Below are 25,059 nucleotides of genomic sequence, written 5' to 3'. Positions count from 1 at the left end.
GGAATTTGTTGAATAGCATCAAGAAGTGGTATGGTTACCTCAACCTTTTTGAACACTTGAAGCATGTTCAAATCAAATTCCGGTATTTTCTTTTCCTTCTTCACCATGGAAGGGAATAGAATAGGAATGAACTCATCGACTATAGCTTTTCTCTTGGGTTCCTTGAGGTTTACTCCTTCTTCCTCATGCCTTTTGTCTACTACCTCTTCTTCATGTGAAGCTTCAACAACTACCTCTTCCTCATGAATTTCTCCCATGACCCTTGGAGGTATCTCCTCTAATGTAGTCCCCAACCGTAGAGTGATGGTGTTGAGACCGCCTCTTGGGTTTGGTTGGGGTTGGGATGGAAGGTTAGAGAAACTTGAGGGTTAGTTGGTGTTGTTATTGGGAGTTGGTGGTTGGCTTGACATGTTCATCTTTCAAAGCATGTTGGTAAGGTTGGCCAATTGAGTATTTAAGGCATCGAATTGAGCCTTGTTGCTCTCATCTCATTTTTCCATGGCGATTCTAAGCTCATCAACTTGATTGTTGGAAGATAGAGGAGTTTGGTTTTGGTTTTGTTGTCTATGGTGTGGTGCTTGGTACTTGGTGTAGTTGTTTTGGTTTTGGTTGGAGTGGCCTTAGTTGGCTTGGTAGTTGGTGTTGTTATGGTGGTATTGGGATGAAGATTGGTTGTTGTTGAGATGAGAAGGAGAGTTGTTCCACCTTTGGTTTTGATTGCTTCCTTGTGCATTATCCCTCTACCCTTGATGTTGATTACCACCTTGATGGTAATTGTTTTGGCCTTGAGGAGGGTAGGGTGGATGGTTGTTGTAATTCACATTGGCTACCACAAGAGCATGTTCCTCTTGAATTTGATGGCATTGGTCGGTGTAATGTGTGGTGCTAGAACACAAACCACAAATCATAGGAGGGCCTTCAAGTTGAGCAACCGGAGGTGGGGCTTGGATGGCTTGGATGGAGTAGTATTCCTTTTGATTATTTTGGATTTGTGTAAGGATGGTGGTCATATCCCCAAGTGCTTTGGTTAGACTTGATTCAGAAGGGGATGGTTCTACCACACCCTTGAGAGGATTACTTCTCACCCTTGTGTGTTGTGTAGCTTCGGCAACATCCTTTATCAAATTCCAAGCTTCTCTCTCCGTCTTGTTTTTCAAAAGGGAACCACCACTAGAAACGGTGAGCAATCTTCTATCTTCCGCACAAAGACCTCCGGTAAAGTAGCTAATGAGCAAGTGAGTGGTCATTCCGTGGTGTGGACATGACTCCAATAGCCTCTTGAACCGAGACCAATACTCGTATAAACTCTCTTGGTCTCTTTGCATTATACCCAAAATCTCTTTCCGAATGTAGTCGGTCTTCTCCGGTGGGAAGAACTTATCAAGAAACTCTCTTCTCAAGAAATCCCAATTAGTCACAATCTCATCTGGTAGCGAATAAAACCATGTTTTTGCTTGCGCTTCAAAAGAGAAAGGGAAGGCAAAAACCATGATAGCCACCTCATCGGCTCCATGCCTTCGAGCCGTAGAAAAAGCAATTTGAAAATCCTTCAAATGTCGGATGGGGTCTTGACCCGGCAACCCATGATACTTAAGAAGTAGATTTATCAAGCTACTCTTCAACTCAAAGTTTGGATCAAGGTTAGGATATCTTGCTTGCAACGGTTGAAGTATGATATCCGGAGCTCCTTGCTCATGCAAAGTGATCCGGCGTGGCTCCGCTATGTGTGGCTCACCTGTAGGATGCAAAGATGTATTAGTAGTGCCAACAAAAGAATAGGAAGTAGCAGACTCCAAGTCACTCTCGGTGACGTCTAGTGATTCGGTATTTTCCTCAAGAGAGGCCGAAGTACTAGGCGTATAGTCCAACCGCCGTCTAGCTTGCCGAGTGTGTAACAAAGTTCTTTCAATCTTGGGATCAAAATTGGCTAAGCTAGAATTCGGTTGAGACCGAGTCATCAAACTTGAGAGTCATAGCACAAATGTAAGATAAATCTAAATTATAGCTAAGTATTGAAAGAAGTAAAATATCTACAATATTCACATATTCACATATCAAGGCATATGTTGCAACCATTCCCCGGCAATGGCGCCAAAAATTTGACGGTCACCCAAGGGTGTATTGGTAAAGATTTTCTTCAATAAAATCGCGTTGCAAGTATAGATCTACCAATAACAATCCTTGGGTGTCAAATTTAGAAGAGGGATTTGGTTGTCACAAGTTCAACCCCAATAGAAATAACCGAAGTATTCAAACCTCGGGTCGTCTCACAAGGAATGGGCAAACATGTGCTTCAACATTGGTTAGAAATCCGGGGTTGTGAGTTATGAGCATGAAAATAAATGAGAGTCTTAACAAGCAAGTAATCTTAAATTACAACAAACTAATTCAATTAACTAAGCAAACATAAGCAATTCTAATGAACAAGCAACATTCCACTTAATTCCATTATAAACCAAACAAGTAACTATAACTAAGGCAAATAGTTGAGAAATTTGGTTTTCAAATATGAATAATAAAACCAACTTTTGGCTAGGAATGAGAATTGGGGTCACCATGCTTGTCTAGCAACCATATCTTGACAATTATGAGGAACCAAGCTCATTAAGTCTACTTCCCAAAAGTCTTAAGTGCGTAATATCTACTCCTAGAGTTGAAGTACGTCAAATGGCTTTGATCACATCAACCCATAAGTCCCAACCTACCTACTAATTAGATTAGTAGTGGGTTGGCGTCAATGAGTATCAAATTGACCACTAAGGGCTCCCAAATCATCGAATCCATTAGACCCAATGACTCAAGTTTACCCAATTCCCTTTACCTAGGCCAAGAGTGAAGAAGACTACTCCATAATCAAAGTAAACAATTCATCAAACACATGGTAAGCATTAACAAAAGTCATGTTCAAAATAGCAATTAAATTGAAATCTACAAGTACCTACTAACAATTATCAACATACAATCATCCAAACAACAAAACTAAACATAGAAATCATCAATGTAATATCAACAAGTCAAGATTCACAACATTCATGAAATGGGTATAAAATGACAATTAACAAGGATTCAAAAAACTATCACTAGATATAAGCAATATTGTAACAAGGAATTCAAATTGAACAATTAAAACTAGTAATTAACAAGATCTAATTCACAATCCAACAAGGGAAGATCAAATTAAAACTAGATCTAGAGAGGAACAAGGGTTTCTCTCTCTAGAATAACAAAAGAACCAAAAAAACTCTCTAGAATTGTGTCTTAGTGTAAAATGATTGATCCCCCCTTTCCCCCTAGAATCCTTGGGTCTTTTCCATGCAGAAACAGCTTGAAATTGGGCCTCATGAGCCTCAGAAATTGCCAGGCACGATTTTCTTTAATGAGGTCACGTGCAGCTTCCCACGCGTGCGCGCCATGCGTGCGTGCGTGCCGATTGCTTTTGCGATCCGCGCGTGCGCACTAAATGCGCGTGCGCATCGATAGGAATCTCCTGATCCGCGCGAATGCGTCCATCCTTGCGCGCCGCTTCCAGCCACCTCATCCACGTGTGCGCGTGGAGTGCGCGGGCGCGCCACTGTTGCTCCTCCCAAGATTTCAATTCTTCATGTTCCTCCCTTTTTGTACATGCTTTCCTCCTCTCTTCTAGGTCATTCCTACCCTATAATTCCTGAAATCACTCAACAAATACATCACGGCATCAAATGGCAATAGAAGAGGATTAAAATATGGAAATTTTAAGGCAAAATAAGCATGTTTTCCATCATGGAGCAATATTGGGGAGTGAACACAAAATCATGCATTTCTTGCGAATAAGTGAGAAATATTGATAAAATCCCCCAAAATAAGCACAAGATAAACCACAAAATCGGGGTTTATCAGGTGCCAAGCCAAGATCTACAAAATTACCCGATTTAGAAGGGTAAACACTCATATGTATATATTCTTGTCTATATGCCTATTTTCTTCTTGAATAAAGTTTTTTCAGATTTCCTAAAAAGTTTCCTAACAAGACTTATTAATCTGAGCGCAAAAATTCACCACCCGATCACGGCAAGGTCGACAAAGGAAAACCAAATTCACCGCTTGATTACGACAAGGTTGACAAGGTGAAAACCAAATTTACCACCCGATCACGGCAAGGTCGACAAAGTGAAAACCAAATTCACCGCTCGATTACGACAAGGTCGGCAAGGTGAAAGCAATCAAAATAGATCAATGTAAGAAGTTATAAAAAGTAATCCATAGAAAGAGGCCTGACGAGGCCTGACGAGGTCTCATTAAAAATAGACTACTAAAAATAACTTAAGAAGGACCGACAAGAAGAAGTCAGACCAAAACAATCAAAGCGACAAAGTTATAAAAAGTAATCCATAGAAAGAGGCCTGACGAGGTCTGATTAAAAATGGACTACTAAAAATAACTTAAGAAGATTTGACAAGAAGAAGTCGGATCAAACCAAAGTGACAAAGTTATAAAAAGTAATTCATAGAAAGAGGCCTGACGAGGTCTGATTATTAATGGATTACTAAAATTAACTTAAGAAGAATCAACAAAGAGAAGTCGGACCAACGAAAAACGTGCGCTAAAAGGTACACAACTTTGCCCAAAAAGTCACGACTCCACAATAAGGCTATCAAAATTGTTCAAAGACTAACTAAAAAGGTTCTGCCAGACCACTAAAAAGTTGTCGAACAAGTTAGCCCCAAGGGTCATCTCGCCCAACCAGAAGATAGATAAAAGATCTAATCAAAAAGAGGTTGGACGGTAGAGTACCAATACTCTATAGAGATCTACACAAAAGTTTCAAAGGCATGAACAAGTATGTCAAAAGAAATTTACTCATCAAAATAAAAAAAATTTAAAGGACTCAAAAGGCTACCTGAGAAGTAGCCTTTGAGTTTAAAAGTGTTTTGTTTTCAAAATAAAGTTGCATAGAAGCAACTGAAAGTCAGAGAGCCAAATCATAAACAAACTACAAAAAGAGAGTTCTAAAAGCCCACAAATCAGGTTGTACATATGGTGCACGGAATTGTGATCACACTTTTCACAACTCCGGTGCAACTAACCAGCAAGTGCACTGGGTCGTCCAAGTAATACCTTACGTGAGTAACGGTCGATCCAACGGAGATTGCCGGCTTGAAGCAAGCTATGGTTATCTTATAAATCTTAGTCGGGAGATTAGTGATAAAAATGATTTTGTTTATGAAAAGTAAATAACATGAAATGAATGATACTTGTGATTTAGTAATGAGGAACAGGTTGAGGTTCCGGAGATGCTCTGTCGTCTGAATCTCTGCTTTTCTACTGTCTTCTTCTCCAAACATGCATGGTTTCCTTCCATGGCAAGCTGTATGTTGGTGGATCACCGTTGTCAATGGCTACCATCCTTCCCCTCAGTGAAAATGGTCCAGGTACGGTTTCTGTATGGCTAATCAACTGTTGGATCTCTCGTCTCAGATGAAAAATACCAAGCACAGCTACCGCACGGGTAATAATCTGTCGGTTCTCACTTGTGTCGGAATAGGATCTCTCTATCCTTTTGCACACTGTCACTGCGCCTAACATTCATGAGTTTAAAGCTCGTCACAGTCATCCCATCCCAGATCCTACTCGGAATACCACAGATAAGGTTTAGACTTTCCGGATCTCAGGAATGCTGCCAATTGGTTCTAGCCTCTACCATGAAGGTTCTAATCTCACGGATTTGAATGCTCTGTTGTCAGGAGAGGCAAGTCAAATCCATGGATCAAAGACCCAAGAGATACGCACTCAAGCTGTCGCCCAATGACTACGCTGAGCTCAGATAGAACGGGAGTGGGTGTCAAGCACGCGTTCATAATGTTGAGAATGATGATGAGTGTCACGGATCATCATATTTTTTACATTAAAGTACGAGTGAGTATCTTAGAACAGAATCAAGCGTGATCGAAAAGAAAACAATAGTAATTGCATTAATCCATTGAGACACAGCAGAGCTCCTCACCCCCACCTATGGGGTTTAGAGACTGATGCTATAGAAGATACAATATGAGATGTAAAATGTCACGAGTTGCTAAATGAATCTCTAAAAGTAGTTTTTATACTAAACTAGTAACTTAGGTTTACAGAAAATGAGTAACTAGGTGTAGATAGTGCAGAATTCTACTTTCGGGACCCACTTGGTGAGTGTTTTGACTGAGCTTTCAAGCTTCCACGTGCATATGCCTCAAATTGGAGTTAAATGCCACCCTGGGTGCCAAAGTGGGTGTTTAACGCCAAGAAGTGTGCCAGTTCTGGCGTTTTACGCCAGAAAAGGGTCTCTAGCTGGCATTTAACGCCAGTTTGGGCTATCAAATATCGGGCAATGTATGGACTATCATATATTGATGGAAAGCCCAAGATGTCTAATTTCCAATGCAATTGAGAGCGCACCAATTGGGCTTCTATAGCTCCAGAAAATGCACTTCGAGTGCAGGAGTGTCAGAATCCAACAACATATGCAGTCCTTTCTCAGCCTCTGAATCAGATTTTTGCTTAGGTCCCTCAATTTCAGCCAGAAAATATCTGAAATTACAGAAAAACATACAAACTCATAGTAAAGTCCAGAAATGTGATTTTTGCATAAAAACTAATAAAAATATAATAAAAAGTAACTAAAATATACTAAAAACTACCTAAAAATAATGCCAAAAAGTGTATAAATTATCCGCTCATCACAACACCAAACTTAAATTGTTGCTTGTCCCCAAGCAACCAAAAGCAAAATAGGATAAAAAGAAGAGAATATACAATAAATTTCAAAATATCAATGAAGCTTAGTTTCAATTAGATGAGCGGGACTAGTAGCTTTTTGCTTCTGAACAGTTTTGGCATCTCACTTTATCCTTTGAAGTTCATAATGATTGGCACCTATAGGAACTCAGAATTCAGATAGTGTTATTGATTCTCCTAGTTTAGTATGTTGATTCTTGAACACAGCTACTTTATGAGTCTTGGCTGTGACCCTAAGCATCTTGTTTTCCAATATTACCACCGGATACATAAATGCCATAGATACATAACTGGGTGAACCTTTTCAGATTGTGATTTAGGTTTGCTAGAGTCCCCAATTAGAGGTGTCCAGAGTTCTTAAGCACACTCTTTTTGCTTTGGATCACGACTTTAACCACTCAGTCTCAAGCTTTTCACTTGGACCTTCATGACACAAGCACATGGTTAGGGACAGCTTGATTTAGCCGCTTAGGCCAGGATTTTATTCCTTTGGGCCCTCCTATCCATTAATGCTCAAAGCCTTGGATCCTTTTTACCCTTGCCTTTTAGTTTAAAGAGCTATTGGCTTTTTCTGCTTGCGTTTTCTTTTTCTTTCTTTTTCTTTATTTTTTGCCCTTTTTTTCGCAAGCTTTGTGTTTTTCACTGCTTTTTCTTGCTTCAAGAATCAAGTTTATGATTTTTCAGATTATCAATAACATTTCTCTTTTTTCATTATTCTTTCAACAGCCAACAATTTTAACATTCATAAACTTCACTATAAAAAATATGCATTGTTCAAGTATTCATTCAGAAAACAAAAAGTATTGCTGCCACATCAAAATAATTAAACTATTTTCAAGATAGAATTCAAAATTCATGTACTTCTTTTTCTTTTTCAGAAAACATTTTTCATTTAAGAAAGGTGAAAGATTCATGGAACATTCATAGCTTTAAGAAATAGACACTAAACACTAATGATCATGTAATGAAGACACAAACATAGTCAAAATATAACATAAAAACCGAAAACAGAAAAGAAAATAAACAAGGAGATTAAGGAACGGGTCCACCTTAGTGATGGTGGCTTCTTCTTCCTCTTGAAGAACCAATGGAGTGCTCCTCTATGTCTCTTCCTTGCCTTTGTTGCTCCTCTTCCTAGAGGTTTCTCCGGCCTTGGGTGCCATTAATGGTTATGGAAAGCAAAAAGCTGAGCTTTTCCATACCAAACTTAAAAGCTTTGCTTGTCCTCGAGCAAAATAAGATAAAAGGGAGTAGAAGAAGAATGATGCAATTAATTATGAAAACTTATTACTGTATACAAGAAAAATTAAAAAGAGTTGAAAAAGAATTTGAAAAGATATGTAAGTTTTGAAAATGTTTTGCAAGAAATTGAAAAGAATTGAAAAAGAATTAAAACAAATTGGAAAGATTATTAATTTTTGAAAATAGAAATTAAAAGATGAACGTTTAAAATATGTTTGATGCAAAAAATTTTTGAATTAAAACATGAAAAATTGAAAAAAATCGAATTGGAAACAAAATTACCTCCCTTGTGTTATCCTGGCGTTAAACGCCCAGAATGCTATCCATTCTGGCATTTAACGCCCATTTGACTGCCTCTTCGGGCATTTAACGCCCAGCCAGATACCCTGGCTGGCGTTAAACGCCAGGAATCCTTCTTTACTGGGCATTTTTCTAAACACCCAGAATGCTGCCATTTCTGGCGTTAAATGCCCAGAATGCTGCCCATTCTGGCATTTAACGCCTAGAATGCTGCCTGCATGGGCGTTAAACTCCCATTCTTCTATCCTTACTGGCGTTTAAACGCGAGTAAGCCTGTACTCCAAGGTGTGCTATTTTTGCTGCTGTTTTTGATTCCGCTTTAATTCTGCAGTTGTTTTTGTGACTCCACATGATCATCAACCTAAAGAAAACATAAACTAACAATGGAAAATGAAATGAAAAAGTAATTAACATAGATAAATAAGATTGGGTTGCCTCCCAATAAGCGCTTATTTACTCTCTTTAGCTGGACTTTTACTGAGCTTTTAATTTAGTCTCAGTTTTGAGCACTCTTGCTCAACATTGCCTTCAAGATAATGTTTGACTCTCTATCCATTAACAATAAATTTTTTGTCAGAGGCAATATCCTAAAGCTCTACATAACCATATGGTGACACACTTGTAATCACATGTGGTCCCTTCTACCGGGATTTTAGTTTCCCAGGGAACAATCTGAGCCTAGAGTTAAACAGCAGAACCTTCTGTCCTGGCTCAAAGACTCTAGATGATAGCTTTCTGTCATGCCATCTTTTTGCTTTCTCCTTGTAAATTTTAGCATTTTCAAAAGCATTGAGTCTGAACTCTTCCAGCTCATTCAACTAGAGTAATCTTTTCTCTCCAGCTACCTTAGCATCAAGGTTTAAGAACCTGGTTGCCCAGTAGGCCTTGTGCTCCAGTTCCACTGGCAGATGACAGGCTTTTCCATACACAAGCTGGTTTGGAGAAGTCCTTATAGGAGTCTTGAATGCGGTTCTGTATGCCCACAGAGCATTATCCAGACTTCTTGCCCAATCCCTTCTACAAGTACTTACAGTCTGTTCCAGGATTTGTATTAGTTCTTTATTTGAGACTTCAGCCTGCCCATTTGTCTGTGGATGATATGGAGTTGCCACTCTGTGGTTAATTCCATATCGGATCAGAGCAGAGTCAAGCTGTTTATTGCAGAAATGAGTGCCTCCATCACTGATCAGTACCCTAGGGACACCAAACCTGCTAAAGATATGCTTCTGGAGGAACTTCATCACTGTCTTAGTATCATTAGGGGGTGTTGTAATTGCCTCTACCCATTTAGATACATAGTCTACTGCCACCAGAATATAAGTGTTTGAATATGATGGTGGGAAAGGCCCCATGAAGTCAATACCCCATACATCAAACAACTCAATCTCTAAGATCCCTTGCTGAGGCATGGCATAATTATGAGGCAGATTACCAGCTCTCTGCCAACTGTCACAGTTACGTACAAACTCTCGGGAGTCTCTATGGAGAGTAGGCCAGTAGAAGCCACATTGGAGAACCTTTGTGGCTGTTCGCTCACCTCCGAAATGTCCTCCGTATTGTGATCCATGGCAATGCCATAGGATCTTCTGTGCTTCTTCTCTAGGCACACATCTATGGATTATTCCATCTGCACATCTCTTAAAGAGATATGGTTCATCCCACAGGTAGTACTTTACATCAGAAACCAATTTTTTCGTTTGCTGCTTACTGTACTCTTTGGGTATGAATCTCATAGCTTTATAGTTTGCAATGTCTGCAAACCATGGTACTTCCTGAATGGCAAAGAGTTGCTCATCCGAAAATGTTTTAGAGATCTCAGTAGGAGGGAGGGACGCTCCTGCTACTGGTTCCATCCGGGACAGGTGATCAGCTACTTGGTTCTCTGTTTTTTTTTCTGTCTCTTATTTCTATATCAAACTCTTGCAGAAGCAACACCCATCTTATGAGTCTGGGTTTTGAATCCTACTTTGTGAGGAGATATTTTAGAGTAGCATGGTCAGTGTACACAATCACTTTTGATCCTACTAAATAAGATCTGAACTTGTCAATGGCATAAACCACTACAAGGAACTCTTTTTCTGTGGTTGTCTAATTCTTCCGCGCGTCATTTAAAACACGGCTAGCATAATAAATGACATGCAGAAGCTTGTCATGCCTCTATCCCAATACTGCACCAATGGCATGGTCACTGGCATCACACATTAGTTCAAATGGTAATGTCCAGTCTGGTGCAGAAATGACTGGTGCTGTGACCAGCTTAGCTTTCAGAGTCTCAAACGCTTACAGACACTCTGTGTCAAAGACAAATGGTGTATCAGCAGCTAGTAGATTGCTCAGAGGTTTTGTAATTTTTGAAAAATTCTTTATAAACCTCCTATAGAATCTTGCATGTCCTAGAAAGCTTCTGATTTCCTTAAAATTGGCAGGTGGTGGTAATTTTTCAATTACCTCTACCTTAGCTTGATCCACCTCTATTCCCTTGTTCAAAATTTTGTGCCCAAGGACAATTCCTTCAGTCACCATAAAGTGACACTTCTCCCAGTTTAAAATCATGTTAGTCTCTTGGTACCTTTTCAAAACAAGTGCTGGATGGTCAAGACAGGAGCTGAATGAGTCTCCAAATACTGAGAAGTCATCCATGAAGACTTCCAGAAATTTATCTACCATATCAGAGAAGATAGAGAGCATGCACCTCTAAAAGGTTGCAAGTGCATTGCACAGACCAAATGGCATCCTTCTGTAGGAAAATACTCCAGATGGACATGTGAATGCTGTTTTCTCTTGGTCCTGAGGATCTACTGCAATTTGGTTGTAACCTGAATAGCCATCCAAAAAGCAGTAGTATTCATGGCCTGCTAGTCTCTCTAGCATCTGGTCTATGAATGGTAAAGGAAAATGATCCTTCCTAGTGGCTGTATTGAGCGTTTTGTAGTCAATACACATACGCTACCCTGTAACTATTCTTGTAGGAACCAGTTCATTCTTTTCATTATGAACCACTATCATGCCTCCCTTTTTGGGGATAACTTGGACAGGGCTCACCCAGGGGCTATCAGAAATAGGATAAATAATCCTAGCCTCTAGTAACTTAGTGACCTCTTTTTGCACCACCTCCTTCATGGCTGGATTTAGCTGCCTCTGTGGTTGAACCACTGGCTTAGCATCATCCTCCAATAGGATCTTGTGCATGCATCTGGCTGGGCTAATGCCCTTAAGATCACTTATGGACCACCCAAGAGCTGTCTTGTATGTCTTTAGCACCTGAATTAGTGCTTTCTCTTCCTGTGGCTCTAAAGCAGAGCTTATGATTACTGGGAAAGTGTCATCTTCTCCCAGAAATACATATTTCAGGGATGGTGGTAGTGGTTTGAGCTCGGGTTTAGGAGGCTTCTCCTCTTCCTGAGGAGTCTTAAGAGTTCTTTTGTTTTCTCTGGTTCCTCCAGATCAGGCTGAACATCTTTAAAAATGTCCTCTAGCTCTGATTCGAGACTCTCAGTTATATTGACTTCTTCCACCAAAAAGTCAATAATATCAACGCTCATGCAGTCTTTTGAGGTGTCTGGATGTTGCATAGCTTTGACAGCATTCAACTTAAACTCATCCTTATTGACTCTCAAGGTCACCTCCCCTTTTTGGACATCAATGAGGGTTCGTCCAGTCGCTAGGAAAGGTCTTCCTAGAATGAGAGTTGCACTCTTGTGCTCCTCCATTTCCAGCACCACAAAGTCAGTTGGAAAGGCAAATGGCCCAACCTTGACAATCATGTCCTCAATTATGCCTGATGGAATTTTAATGGAGCCATCAGCAAGTTAGAGGCATATCTGGGTTGGTTTAACTTCATCAGCCAAACCAAGCTTTCTGATAGTGGATGCAGGTATCAGGTTGATACTTGCCCCAAGATCACATAAACCTGTCTTGGTACAAGCACTCTCTAATGTGCATGGTATCATAAAGCTTTCCGGATCTTTAAACTTCTCTGGTAAGCTTTTTAAAATGACTGCACTGCATTTTTCAGTGAGAAAAACTTTTCAGTTTCTCTCCAATCCTTCTTATGACTTAAGATCTCTTTCATGAACTTAGCATAAGAGGGTATTTGCTCAAGTGCCTCTGCAAACGGAATCTTTATTTCAAGAGTCCTGAGATAGTCTGCAAAGCGGGTAAATTGTTTATCCTGTTCCACTTGGCAGAGTTTCTGAGGATAAGTCATCTTGGCTTTATATTCTTCAACCTTAGTTGCTGCAGGTTTATTTCCTACAGAAGTGGTTGGAGAAGCCTGCTTAAGGGGTTGTTATCAGCACTTGCATCTGTCTGATCCCTCATTGGCGTTTGAACGCCAGAATTGGGTGCTTTTGGGTGTTTAATGCCAGATTGCCACCCTTTTCTGGCATTTAAACGCCAGAATTGACCATCCATTGGGCGTTTAATGCCAACTTCTGACCCTTTTCTGGCGTTTGAACGCCATAATCATTCTTCTCTGGGCTCTTATTATCCTCAGAGGGATTTTGGGCAGTGGTTTGGTCATCCTCTGTCAGATGTTCCTTTCTTGGCTTCCTACTGCTTTGAGTTGAGATATTCAATGTCTTTCCACTCCTTAAATGAACAGCTTGGCATTCTTCTGTTATCTCTTTAGATAATTGCTGTCTTGTCTGATTCAGTTGTTTTTTCATATTCTGGTTACCATCTTTGGTTTCTTGTAGTATCTCTTTAAATTCTGCTAACTGTTTTGTTATAGAAAATAGTTGTTGATTGGGTTCAACAATTTGTTTTGGAGGGCTAAGTTCAGTGGATGCTGCCTCAGCCTTTTCTTTCATGGAGGTCTCACCACTTGAGTATAGGTGCTGATTTCTGGCAATTGTATCAATGAGCTCTTGAGCCTCTTCAATTGTCTTTCTCATATGTATAGATCCACCAGCTGAGTGGTCTAGAGATATCTGGGCCTTTTTTGTAAGCCCATAGTAAAAGAAGTCTAACAGCACCCATTCTGAAAACATTTCAGAGGGGCATTTCCTTAGCATCTCTCTGTACCTCTCCCAGGCATTATAAAGAGATTCATTATCCTCTTGTTTAAAGCCTTGGATGTCCAACCTTAGCTGTGTCATCCTTTTTGGAGGAAAATATTGATTCAGAAATATGTCTAATAACTGTTTCCATGTTCTTATACTTGCTGTGGGTTGGTTATTCAACCACCTCTTAGCTTGATCTTTTACAGAAAATGGAAACAATAATAATATGTGGATATCCTGATCTACTTTCTTATCATGTACTATGTCAGTAATTTGTAAGAATTATGCCAGAAACTCAGTAGGTTCCTCCTGTGGAAGACCGGAATACTGGCAATTTTGCTGCACCATGATAATTGACGACTGCGCATCATGTACCCTTTTTTCTTATCTAAAAGGACCATAAAAAGAGCATAATCTCATTTATCAATGCAATTTCATGAACCAAATGATTTACATTACGGTACATTGCTTTGAAATGGGTTTGTGCTGAATTTTAGGTGAAAAGAGCAAAAAAAAAAAAGGCGAAGAAAATAACATATAAAGCTAGGCGTGTGAAGTTGGACGTGCCACTTGAAACTCTGGGCGTAGCACGCCAAGCTTTTGAACCAACTCTCAACAATGGGCATGCCACTTGAAGCTCTGGGCGTGGCACGCCAGGCCAACATTCCAGCAAAGAAGGTTGAAGAATTTTACATGGGCGTGCCACTTGGAGCTCCGGGCATGGCACACCAAGTTTGTGAAGCCAAGATCTCAAAGAGGGTGCGCCACTTGATGTTTTGGGCATTGCACGCCAGCTTAAGTTCCAGAGGAGTGATTTTGAGCCCCACTATGGGCATGGCATGCCAAGAAGTAGGCGTGGCACGCCAGGGCATATGCCAGCCTGACCTCCTCTCATTCAAATGAGGATATCTTGAGTTACACAACTCCGAATTAGATGATTTCAGTGCCATTAGAAAGTAGACATCTAGGGCTTTCCATCCATATATAACACTTTATGATGGACGTCGGAATTAAGGAAGATATTGACCCCGAAAACACAAGGAGCAAAACACGTCACTGCAGAGTTACCAGCCTGACCTCTTCATCTTCAAAGAAATATAACTTGAGTTGTAGAGGTCTAAATGATGTGATCTTGGTGGCGTTGGAAAGCTGACATCAAGAGCTTTCCAACAATATATAACACTCTAGGGTGGACGTTAAAAATGGAGGTGAAAAATGCCATTATTTCAGCGTTGCAAAATCTAGGTGTGCCACTTGACATCGAAGGCGTGGCACGCCAGGCTACCTGACAGACTGACCTATTCACCTTCAAATGAGCATAACTTGAGCTACAGAGGTCCAAATGAGTTAATTTCAAAGGCGTTGGAAAGCTAACATCCAGGGCTTTCCAACAATATATAATACTTTATAGTGGACATTTAATTTGAGCCCAAACAACTCCATCAATTCAGCATTGCAAAGTGGATCATACTCCAAAGGGCAAAATCAAGTGGGAGTGGCACTTGAAACCACACGCCAACTTCTTCCTGCAGCCCCCAACCTTCTATCAAGCCCTCTCCAACTCTCATTATTCAAGCCACAATTATCAACCAATCAAGGCCACAAGAAGCATCTAGAATAGTTCATTTTCATTTCATTGTAATTTGCTTTCAATTTCATTTAAGTTTGTAATTTAGGAGAGCCTATATAAAGGCCTTAGTTTCATAGAATTAGTCATGGCTGGATTGGGGGAAGTCTTTAGACCCTCTCTATTCACCATCAATTTCTTCTCTTTTCTTTCTTACTTTATAAATAATTTAGTTATGAATTACAAACTCTTTCCATTGGGAAAGAGAGCTCTATTATTTTTTAATGGATTGATTGTTTTTATTCTTCTTCTTCTCTTCATCTCTCTTTGATTTACTAGAAAAAATTTCGTTCTTCATGATAGCATTCAATTATCTTGGAAAAGAGATTGAATGTAATTGGGTTTTATGGGAACCTTGGAAGAGGAATGATGCGTGAGCATCTTATCTATCTTTTCCTTGTGAATTTGCACTTGAATTGCTAAGTTTAATCAAAATTTAAATATCTTTTGGCCACTATGGATGCTACTTTGATTTGGGTATAATTTTATTTATTTCAGGTAATATTTGGATGGATTTGACAGAGTTTTGTAGTACAAAAGGGAGAAAGCAAATGATGCTATCAATCCTGACCTCCTTTCACTCAAACAGAAATAACTTGAGCTACAAAGATCCAATTGATGTGATTCCACCAACATTGGAAAGCAAACTTCTAGGGCTTTCCAACGATATAAAATAGTGCATAGTTCTTCTCCAGAAACCTCTGCCTCCTCCACGGTGAACTTGGCCCCTGCCAAGTTCAGCGTGGAACTTGAAAGCTCCCAGGGAAGCACGCACCACATCCCACGCTGAACTTAGAAAAAGCCAAGTTCAGCGTGGACTAAAAGGGAAACAAGCAAAATGCTGCTGTCTCCTCCACGCTGAACTTGAGAATTTCCAAGTTCAGCGTGGATCCTTAATATCAAAGTGGTCCCCAGGCTTCCATACAAGCTGCGCATGAAGACAAATTAATTTTGATTAAATTTGTATTTTATTTTAAAATAAGAAAAAATATTATTTTAGTTTTAGAAAATATATTTTACATTAATTAGGATTAGATATAAAAAGGAAAAGAATAACCCTTTTGGGCTCTCTTATCTTCTACCTCATTCCACAATTTACAGTTTTTCAGAATCCTTATTTTCTCTCTGAACCATGAGCAACTAAACCTCCACTGTTAAGGTTAGGAGCTCTATCTATTGTATGGATTGATACTATTATTTTTCTATTTTAATTCATGTATTGATTTCTATTTCAAGAATTGTTTTGGTTCTTTATCTTATGAATTTGGGTGGAACAGAAGTATGACCCTTGTTCTAATTGAGTTCTTGTATAACTTGGAAAAGCTCTTTACTTGAACAACAGCTTGAAAATAATTTCTCCTAAACTTCTAAGTATCTGGACTTAACGGGATACTGATGCACGGTAACTTGTCTCTCAAAAAATTTTCCTCGGCAAGTATACCGAATTGTCGTCAAGTAAAAACTCACAATAGAGTGAGGTCGAATCCCACAGGGATTGATTGGTCAAGCAACTTTAATCAGAGGAATGTTCTAGTTGAGCTAAGCAGAAATTGAGTTGAGATTTAAAGAAAAGTAAATGGCGGAAAAGTAAATAACAGGAAATAAAATTGCTGGAAGTAAATGGCATAATGTAAATGACGGAAAGTAAATTGCAAAATCTTAAATGTGAGTTTGGGGAAATGAACATAAAAGTAAAAAGCAGAAAGTAAAGAGAATGGGTAAGATCAGAAATGGGGGATTCATTGGGCTCAAGAGATGTTGTATTCTCTGGATCAAGTTCATTCTCATCTCTTCCTCAATCAATGCATTCATTGATCTCCTTGGCAATCTTAAGTGATTGGATTCCAATTCCTTGGTAATTCAATCTCTCAAATCTTGATCAATAGCCAATTCCTTGGTCTAATTACTCATGAGAAGAGATGAAGTATGGTCACTGATTATACCACATGTATTCCCAAATTAAAGTGTCGGTAGGATTATATGTCACTATATCCATCCAAACCCCAATTTGGTCCAACATGAGAAAGCATTTCTAGCATGATCTCTTGATTCCTCTTCCAAGGTTCCGAAGAGATCCAAGTATGAATAGCTTCTTTTCCAAGACAACTACCCAATTGGATGAAGATTGAAAGCTTTCTAGTAAAATTAAGAGAAAAGAAAGAAGAAGAATAATGAAAACTATTATTGATCCATCAAATTACAACAGAGCTCCCTAACCTAATGAAAAGGGGTTTAGTTGTTCATAGCTCTGGAAATGGAAGGAGATAAAGAAGAATGCATTGTCAAATTAACTAGAAATTACAGAGAAAGTAAAGTATACAGAGTGTAGTTCTCCAAAATGCCAAAAAGCTCTCCTACTAGTTCAAAACTACTCCTATATATACTACTCTTCTGATCTTCTAGTTGGCTCTTCAAGTCTTGGATATGGGCCTTTGATCTTGAGTTGAAGCAGTTATAGTCTTTAGTGGGCTCAGCTTTTGCTTGCAGAAAAAGTGTGAGTTAGGCATGGACGTTAGTTAGGACGTTAGTGGTGTTAACGTTAAGTGAAAATGTGGGTTCGAGAACGTTAGTGACGATCACCTTTTTCACTAACGTTCCAAGCCAAAAATGATCCACGTTAACTTCAACGTTAATGGCACTAACGTGACCACTAATGTTGCCTCTTGGTCCTTCGTAACATTATTGGCATTCACCTTTTCCAATAACGTTGCTTATTGCCTCTTTTCCCCACCTTAGAGTTCACGTTAGTATAACTAACGTGACCCTAAACGTGGGCATGCCTAAGCTTTGAGAGCGTTAGTGACACTTACCTTTGTCACTAACGCTCCAAACGCCCCTTTTTCCCACATTAGAGTTCACGTTAATTAGATTAACGTAGTGGTAATTGCCATCTCCAACGTTAGTGACAAAGGTGAGTGTCACTAACGTTGGCCTATTACTCCTTGCACCACGTTACCCTTCACGTTAGTGGTCTTAACGTGACCACTAACATGGGCAATCTTGGCCTGTTCCAACGTTAGTGACAAAGGTGAGTGTCACTAACATTGGCAATCTCCTCTAATCTCCACGTTAGAGTTCACATTAATTAGATTAACGTGGCTCTTAACGTGGCTTATGTATGGCCTTTTAGAACGTTAGTGGTGTTCACTTTTACCACTAACGTTGGAGCTCCTCTTTTCTTTCCACGTTAGCTCCCACGTTAATGTAACTAACGTGGCAACTAACGTGGGTTATGATGGCTTCGAAGGCGTTATTGGCAATCACTTTTCTCATTAACGCTACAAGCTTATGCCCATTCCACGTTAGTGGTCACATTAATTAGACTAACGTGGCTACTAACGTGGCTCTTCCTTGCTTCGTTTGTCCTGAAATCAAGCAAATAAAGTGCATCAAAGCTCTCTTCCAAGTCATGAGATCATGCATTATCCAATTTGTCATTCAATTCATGCATAATTCTCATGAAATCATGTAAAGTTCACAATCTTTGCTTGAATCAAGATGTAAGTTTATTTCTACCCAAAACTTGCTTATTTACTAAGAAAATGCATGAAACTACCCTAAAATAGTAAAGAAAAGGTCAGTGAAGCTGGCCAAAATGCCCTGGCATCATAATACCAAACTTAAAGCTTGCTTGTCCCTAAGCAAGTATTGAAACATAAGAATGATGAATGAAAGAACAAGAGAAATAAGTTCTTATTATAGAAGTAAAGTTCTTGGTTTATGGGGTTTCATGCATAGCAACTTAGGTTCATTCCCTTACGGGTCTCCAGGTCCTTATCATGCTCTTGAATACTTGCTTGATTGCATCCTATGAGATCCTTATTCCTTGATCCTCCCTTTTTTTTTCTCAGGGTTTATTGCATCCTTAGGCTAAGTGCTCTGTGAGGGGGCGACTATTTAAAATAAGCTTTCAGCCAACACCCCCAAACCAGTTGGTTCAAGGTGCTAGGTGTTGAAACACCCCTAAGGACTTACTCACTCAAGTCTCTCTCCCCCATACATGCACACCACATGCACATGGTTTGTTATTTTCTTTCCTTGAGGCTTTGGTGTCCAGCACCTCTTTGGGTTACTAAGTGTTCTGTAGCAAAGATTGCTCTTGATAGTGGAGTTTCAGCTGATAATCCCGGGTTAGTTAGCCCAAGAGATAAGGCACCCCTGAGAGCTTAGTCATCCAAGCATATCCTTTGTACAGGAGCACCACAGACATATGCCTCAGTATTCAAACCCTTGGTGCCTAGCCTTATTTCTTATTATTTTTCTTTCTTTTTCAAACTCTTATTGTTCTTTCTCTTTTTCTTATTAGGATCTTGTTGTTTGGCTAATCTCATAGGATATGTTTCAAGCATGTAATTCAATACTCATGAGTGCCCTTATACCTTATAGGTGATCTAACTTAGCTAATCTATTATCCCACCACAAACCTTGAGGACTTACTTCACCATATGAACCCTACTCTAGTTTCTTTCATAACATTCTCTTTCATTAAATTCAAAGGGCAAGCATACAAGTAAGTAGGATGAAAATAAAAATAGGTAACTTGGACCAGCACACATAGACTTAATAACTGAAAATGCTAAAGACAGAATTGAAAATTCCTAAGCTACTATGGAAGCATGTTCTATTTCATACATGATTTTCCTTATTTAGACTTGAAAAAGATAAAATGAAGAGGTAATTCCACCACCTTTTACTCATGGGGATGCCCATGCTCTCTCTCTTGTTTGTCCTCTTTGTGTCCACTTGTGTTTCCTTGTATCTGTGTCATTCTGGCTCTTTTCCAATCCTCAAGTGCTTTCCTTACTGATTCATGACTCCTTTTGACTTTTCTCTTTCTTCTCGCGCTAATTCATCCTTCACTTCTTCATATTTTGTAATTCCCGGATGCAATATAGGCAGTTGTCCGACTAAGTATCCGAGCCTGAATTGAGTGTTCACATGATGTCCAGTCTCACTCATGTAAACTCCTTCTGAGAATGCCCTGAGTTCTGCCTGTTCTATTTGTTTCCGATGCATCTCATGTATGTGTGCACCTTGATGTGCTTGGATGTTGATTAACTTTTGGATGGCTTCTTGTTGTTGATCTTGCTTTTGATTTATCCTTTGGAAAGATTCATTCCATTGTCTCCCTTGTTCCAGTTGCTGCTCCATCAATTGCTTTTGCCACTCCTCTTGTTGATTCATCCATCTGGAGAATGATTCTTCTTGGCGGTTCATCATTTGTAGTTGAAGCTCTTTCTGTGCCCATTGATTCTCCACGTATTGTCTAGATAAGCCATCAATGGCTTTCTGTAATTGGTGCATGTCCAAAGTGGCTGGGGCTTGCTCTTTTGGGTCTTGTTCTTCTACAACTTCATGGGCTGTCCTCTTTCTTATCCTTCGTTGAGGTAGGGGAGATGCAACAACATGCATCCATCAAACAGTAATTGGGATGCCCACTTTTATCCACTCGGGGTCCCCGTCTTCGAATACCACCCCAGCCCTATCACACAGACGGAAAATAGTGCTGGGGTAGCCTAACTTTCCTCTAGAATCGCTTTTCTCAGCCATCTTCCTAATGCCTTGGGCTATGAGTTCGTGAACCTTGATCTCTCCTCCTTTGAGTATACATTGCACCATGGTTGCTCTCTTAAGGTTCACCTCTGAATTGTTTCCGGTGGGTAGGATAGATCTCCTTACAATTTCGAACACCCCTTTGCTTCAGGAGTGAAATCCCCTCTCTTAATGAATTTGGGCTTCCCATGGGGATTTCGTACCCAATCAGCTCCTTGTATGCAGATATCTTGCACAATCTGGTCGTAATTGGGACTGCTATCTATTTTGGACTGATAGCTCTCTTCTGCAAATGGTATGGTTCGTAGCTTTAACGCCCTCATGATACTCATGGAATTAAAATCCACGGTCACCCCTCTTACAAAGCTTATATAGGACTCACCTGCCTTATCATACCTGACTGTATTTGCATAAAATTCTCTTACAAGAGTTGCATTTACTTTTGTTACCGGATCAGTGATGAGCTCCCATCTTCTCTTTTCCACCTTCTCTGCAATTTCGGGGCACTCAGTTTTCTTGACTTGAAAGCCTAGCTCATATATGATCTCCTTATCAGCCATCCACCCAAATTGTAATGCATGGTGAAAGGTTCTGAACTTCTTCTCATCAAAAGGGCGTTGCTCCATAGGCTCCTTCTCTTTTCTTCATTTAGAGCTAGACGAGGCCATGAGTGACTTTTAAATTTGAATTTGTCGATGTATGATTGATTGGTGAGAGTGCTTTCGATGGAATAAGAGGTGTTGAAGGTGTGTTCCGAGAATAAGAAGTATGAAGAATTCAGAATTGGAATGTGAAGGGGTACGGACTAGGAACTACTTATATAGAAAAGTGGTAAGTAAATGAAAGGTGTGGATTGATGGTGTAGGCGTATGATGAACGGATGGGGTTTAGCATGGGATGGGCACAAGGATCATCACTTTTATGATAGGGTTGGTTCGGTCTCCAAGGGTATTATTCTTCCAATGTTGCATGGCAACATTTCCCAATGTATTCCCTTTGAAGACATGTGTATAGTCCCCCTTTGTGAAGTGGTCGAACCCTTCTTCTTCAATTGTCCTATCAATTCCTTCCAATCTTCCCTTCATTTCTCCTACAAGATAAAATGAATGTAACTAATAAATTTTGGATAGTGGCGGTAACTACTTTTTAAAATTTTTGTTTTTAACTAACTAAGTGCTATTCATGAATGCAAACAAACTGACTATTTAACCTTCCATGTATGCAACATTAGTGATACCAAACTTAGTTTATGGCCATGTGGTGTAAAAAAGATTTGTTCAAGGTTCTAAGAGTGACATGATATGAGTTGCATTTATGTTCTCTTAGTGTGCCTTGAACATCAAATTTGTTCTTCACTATATGTTGCATACAAGGATTCATTTAAGTGTATGTCAAAGTTGATTTGGAATTCATGAACCTTGCATTATTAACTACTTTAAAAACATATAAAACATGGGTTGCCTCCCATGAAGCGCTTTTTTAGCGTCACTAGCTTGACGTTATGCCTTTGTCAGGGTGGTTGGTAATGCTTCAAATCTTCCCCCCTCGTAGTGAATCTATCTCCATTGGCTTCATTAAGGATCTCCACATGTTCTAAGGAGAGAATTCTGCTGATGGTGAAGACTTTAGGCAGCTGAGATGGGATGGTGGGGAGATGAGGTGGGATAGTTGGGAGATAAGCTGAGATCACTTTATCCCCTAGAGAGAAATCCTCTGTAGGGATCTTCGTGTTCCTCCATCCCCTTGGTGCCTTCTTCCTTGTTTCTTTTAATGCTACCCTGCTCCTTGTGGCCTCTTTTTCCAAGGAAATTTTGTTGTTGGTCTCATATGACTCTGGTGGTTTTAGCTTTTCTTGGGTTTCCTCTAGCTGTGACACCTTCTGACTGTTTTGCTTACCAACCAAAGGGATTCCCAGGTGTACAGTTTGTGCTTCAGTGCTTGTTTCTTCCAGCAGTGCCTTGTCGTGATCTTCCTTTGGTTCCTTGTTTTCTTGATCTGCTTCTTGTGAGGGTTTGAAGACATTGAAGGTAAGTTGTTCAACATGTATCGTCAGTATTAGCTCTCCTCGCTCCACATCTATAAGCGCTCTGGCTGTAGCTAGGAATGGTCTTCCCAATATGATTGGATGGAGGTAACTCTCTTCCATTTCCAATATGATAAAGTCTGTTGGAAGGAAGTAGTTCCCAACCTTCACCAACACGTTTTCAACCACTCCTACTGCTTATTTTTGAGATTTGTCAGCCAGCCTAATGACTACGTCTGTGGGCGTTAGCTCATTGATCTACAGCTTCTTCATGAGAGATAGAGGCATTAAATTAATGCTTGCTCCCAGATCATAGAGTCCCTTATCAATCAGTGTTTATCCTATGGAACAGGGGATGTGAAAACTCTTTGAGTCCTTCCTTTTTGTGGGCAACTCTGGTTGAATGAGAGCACTGCACTCCTTATTCATTACTATTGTTTGCCCTCCTTTGAGTGAGCTTTTCCTGGTCAGCAGCTCCTTTATACACTTAATGTATGAGGGCATTTGTTAGAGAACCTTGATGAATGGTATATTTACATGGAGGGATGCAAACATGTCGAGGAACTTTGAGTATATTCTCTTTTCTACACCACCCTTGAGTCTTTGGGGAAAAGGTGCATAGAGGTTCAGAATCTCCTTCTTTATAGTTTTGGTTTCTTGGTGACCCTCTTCTTGCTTCTATTCTAGGTTATTCTAAGGGTTTATTTATCTCTTCCTCAGTCCCCCTATCACATTTAGTGACTATCTTGCATTATTCCCATCTTACTTTCTTTGCTTCACCCCTCGGGTTTTTCTCTGTGTCACTTGGGAAGCTGTCAGTAGGTTTGGAAATCTTCTCAGAAAGGTATCCCACTTGAAATTCTAGCCTCTTGATGGTGTCTCCCTGGTTTTTGATATTGGCTCGCACCTCCTTCTTGAACACCTTGTTATCTTGGATTTCCTTACATATGCCTTCAAGTAGAGTCTCAATCCTTGAGAGTCTATCTTCGGATGATGGTGAGTTGAGATTGGAGGGATGAGAAGGGCCATTTTGGTTTTGATATGGATATTGAGAGGTATTGTTAGGTGGGTGCTGATATGATCTCTGTGTGGAATGTTGGTGAGCTGCATTGTTGTTGGGGTTGTGATGTCTCTGATCATGGCCTTGATCTTGTTGATTTCCCCACCCAAAGTTTGGGTGGTTCCTCCAACCAGGATTATAAGTTTTGGAGTATGGATCATGAGTCTGCCTAGGTAAATTCCCAATATAGTTGGCTTGTTCCTGATCACCCTTTGCCTCTGCATTCACTCCTTCTTGAGCTGCTGATGAGGTGGTGATTGCTGCTACTTGGTTCCTTTTCATCTTCTTGGTAAGGTCAGCCAACTGTTTGGTGATCAACTTGTTTTGAGCCAGCAGTGTATCCACGTTGTTCAGCTCCATCACTCCTCTAGTATTGCCTCTTTCAGAAGCATAGAAGTAGTCATTCTCGGCTACAGTCTCAATGACATCTATGGCTTCTTATAATGGTCTTCTTCTTGTTCAGAGATCTCCGGATGAGTGGTCTACTGCCTTCTTTGATTCATAAGAAAGACCCTCATAGAAAATATGTAACTGCACCCACTCATTAAACATATCTGGCGGGCACCTTCTTGTCAAGTCCTTAAACCTCTCCCATGCTTCATAGAGAGTTTCACCATCTTGTTGCCTGAAGGTTTGTACCTCAGCTCTCAACCTATTGATTCTTTGAGGAGGATAGAATCTCGCCAAGAATTTGTTCACCACATCTTTCCAGGTTGTTAAACTCTTCTTCGGGAAAGATTCCAGCCACTTAGATGCTTTGTCCTTGAGTGAAAAGGGGAACAGAAGCAGTCTATAGGTGTCAGGATGAACACCATTAGACTTCACAGTATCACATATCCTCAGGAAGGTGGTTAGATGTTGATTGGGGTCTTCTTGGACACTTTCTCCGACTGAACAATTGTTCTGAACAAGGGTGATGAGCTGGGGTTTTAGTTCAAAGTTATTGGCATGTATGGTTGGCTTTTGGATGCTACTTCCACAGTTTCCTGAGTTTGGGTTAATATAAGATCCTAGAACTCTTCTCTCTTGCCCAGCATGATGCACTGGACCTTCTCTGCCATGGTTGTGAGCCTCTTCTTCATGACGGTTCTCCATATTCTCATCCATGTTTGGTTCAAAGTACTCTTCCTCCTCCTCAACACCAATGACTCTCTTTCCACTTGCTTCCCTCCTTAATCTAAGGAGGGTCCTCTCAGGTTCAGAATCAAAGGGAGTTAAAGCCCCGCTTCTTCTACCTGTCATACAACCAACAAAGCAAAAAAAAGGCAAGAGAGAAATTGAATGGAGTTTACTCTTGTTAGGAATGTTGTTAGGGTGAGTGATGCAATATATGAAACAGTTAGTGGGTTAGTGAACTGAATTGTAAAAAGAATGAAGATAACACCACAAACGGGTAAGGGGTAAAGGGAAGAAAATAGCTAGAACTGAAAATAAATCACTCAAATTAAATTAAATCAAACAAAAGAAAAATGCTCAATCTAGTTATCCACCAATTTAATCATTG

At 40.0% G+C, this 25,059-nt stretch overlaps 1 non-coding gene across 1 annotated transcript; it reads left to right on the top strand.

Annotated features, from left to right (window-relative positions):
• Positions 1–24,102: 24,102 nt before the first annotated feature.
• On the top strand, positions 24,103–24,209 carry LOC148553015 (small nucleolar RNA R71). Its single transcript, XR_015893344.1, has one exon. It is a non-coding gene; the product is annotated as a small nucleolar RNA R71 (small nucleolar RNA).
• The last annotated feature ends 850 nt before the right edge of the window (positions 24,210–25,059 follow it).

This window comes from Arachis ipaensis, chromosome B7 (genome assembly GCF_059453495.1).
Source record: "Arachis ipaensis isolate K30076 ecotype BB chromosome B7, ASM5945349v1, whole genome shotgun sequence".
In the NCBI taxonomy this organism is placed as follows: Eukaryota; Viridiplantae; Streptophyta; class Magnoliopsida; order Fabales; family Fabaceae; genus Arachis; species Arachis ipaensis.
This window is presented reverse-complemented; position numbering and strand designations above follow the sequence as displayed.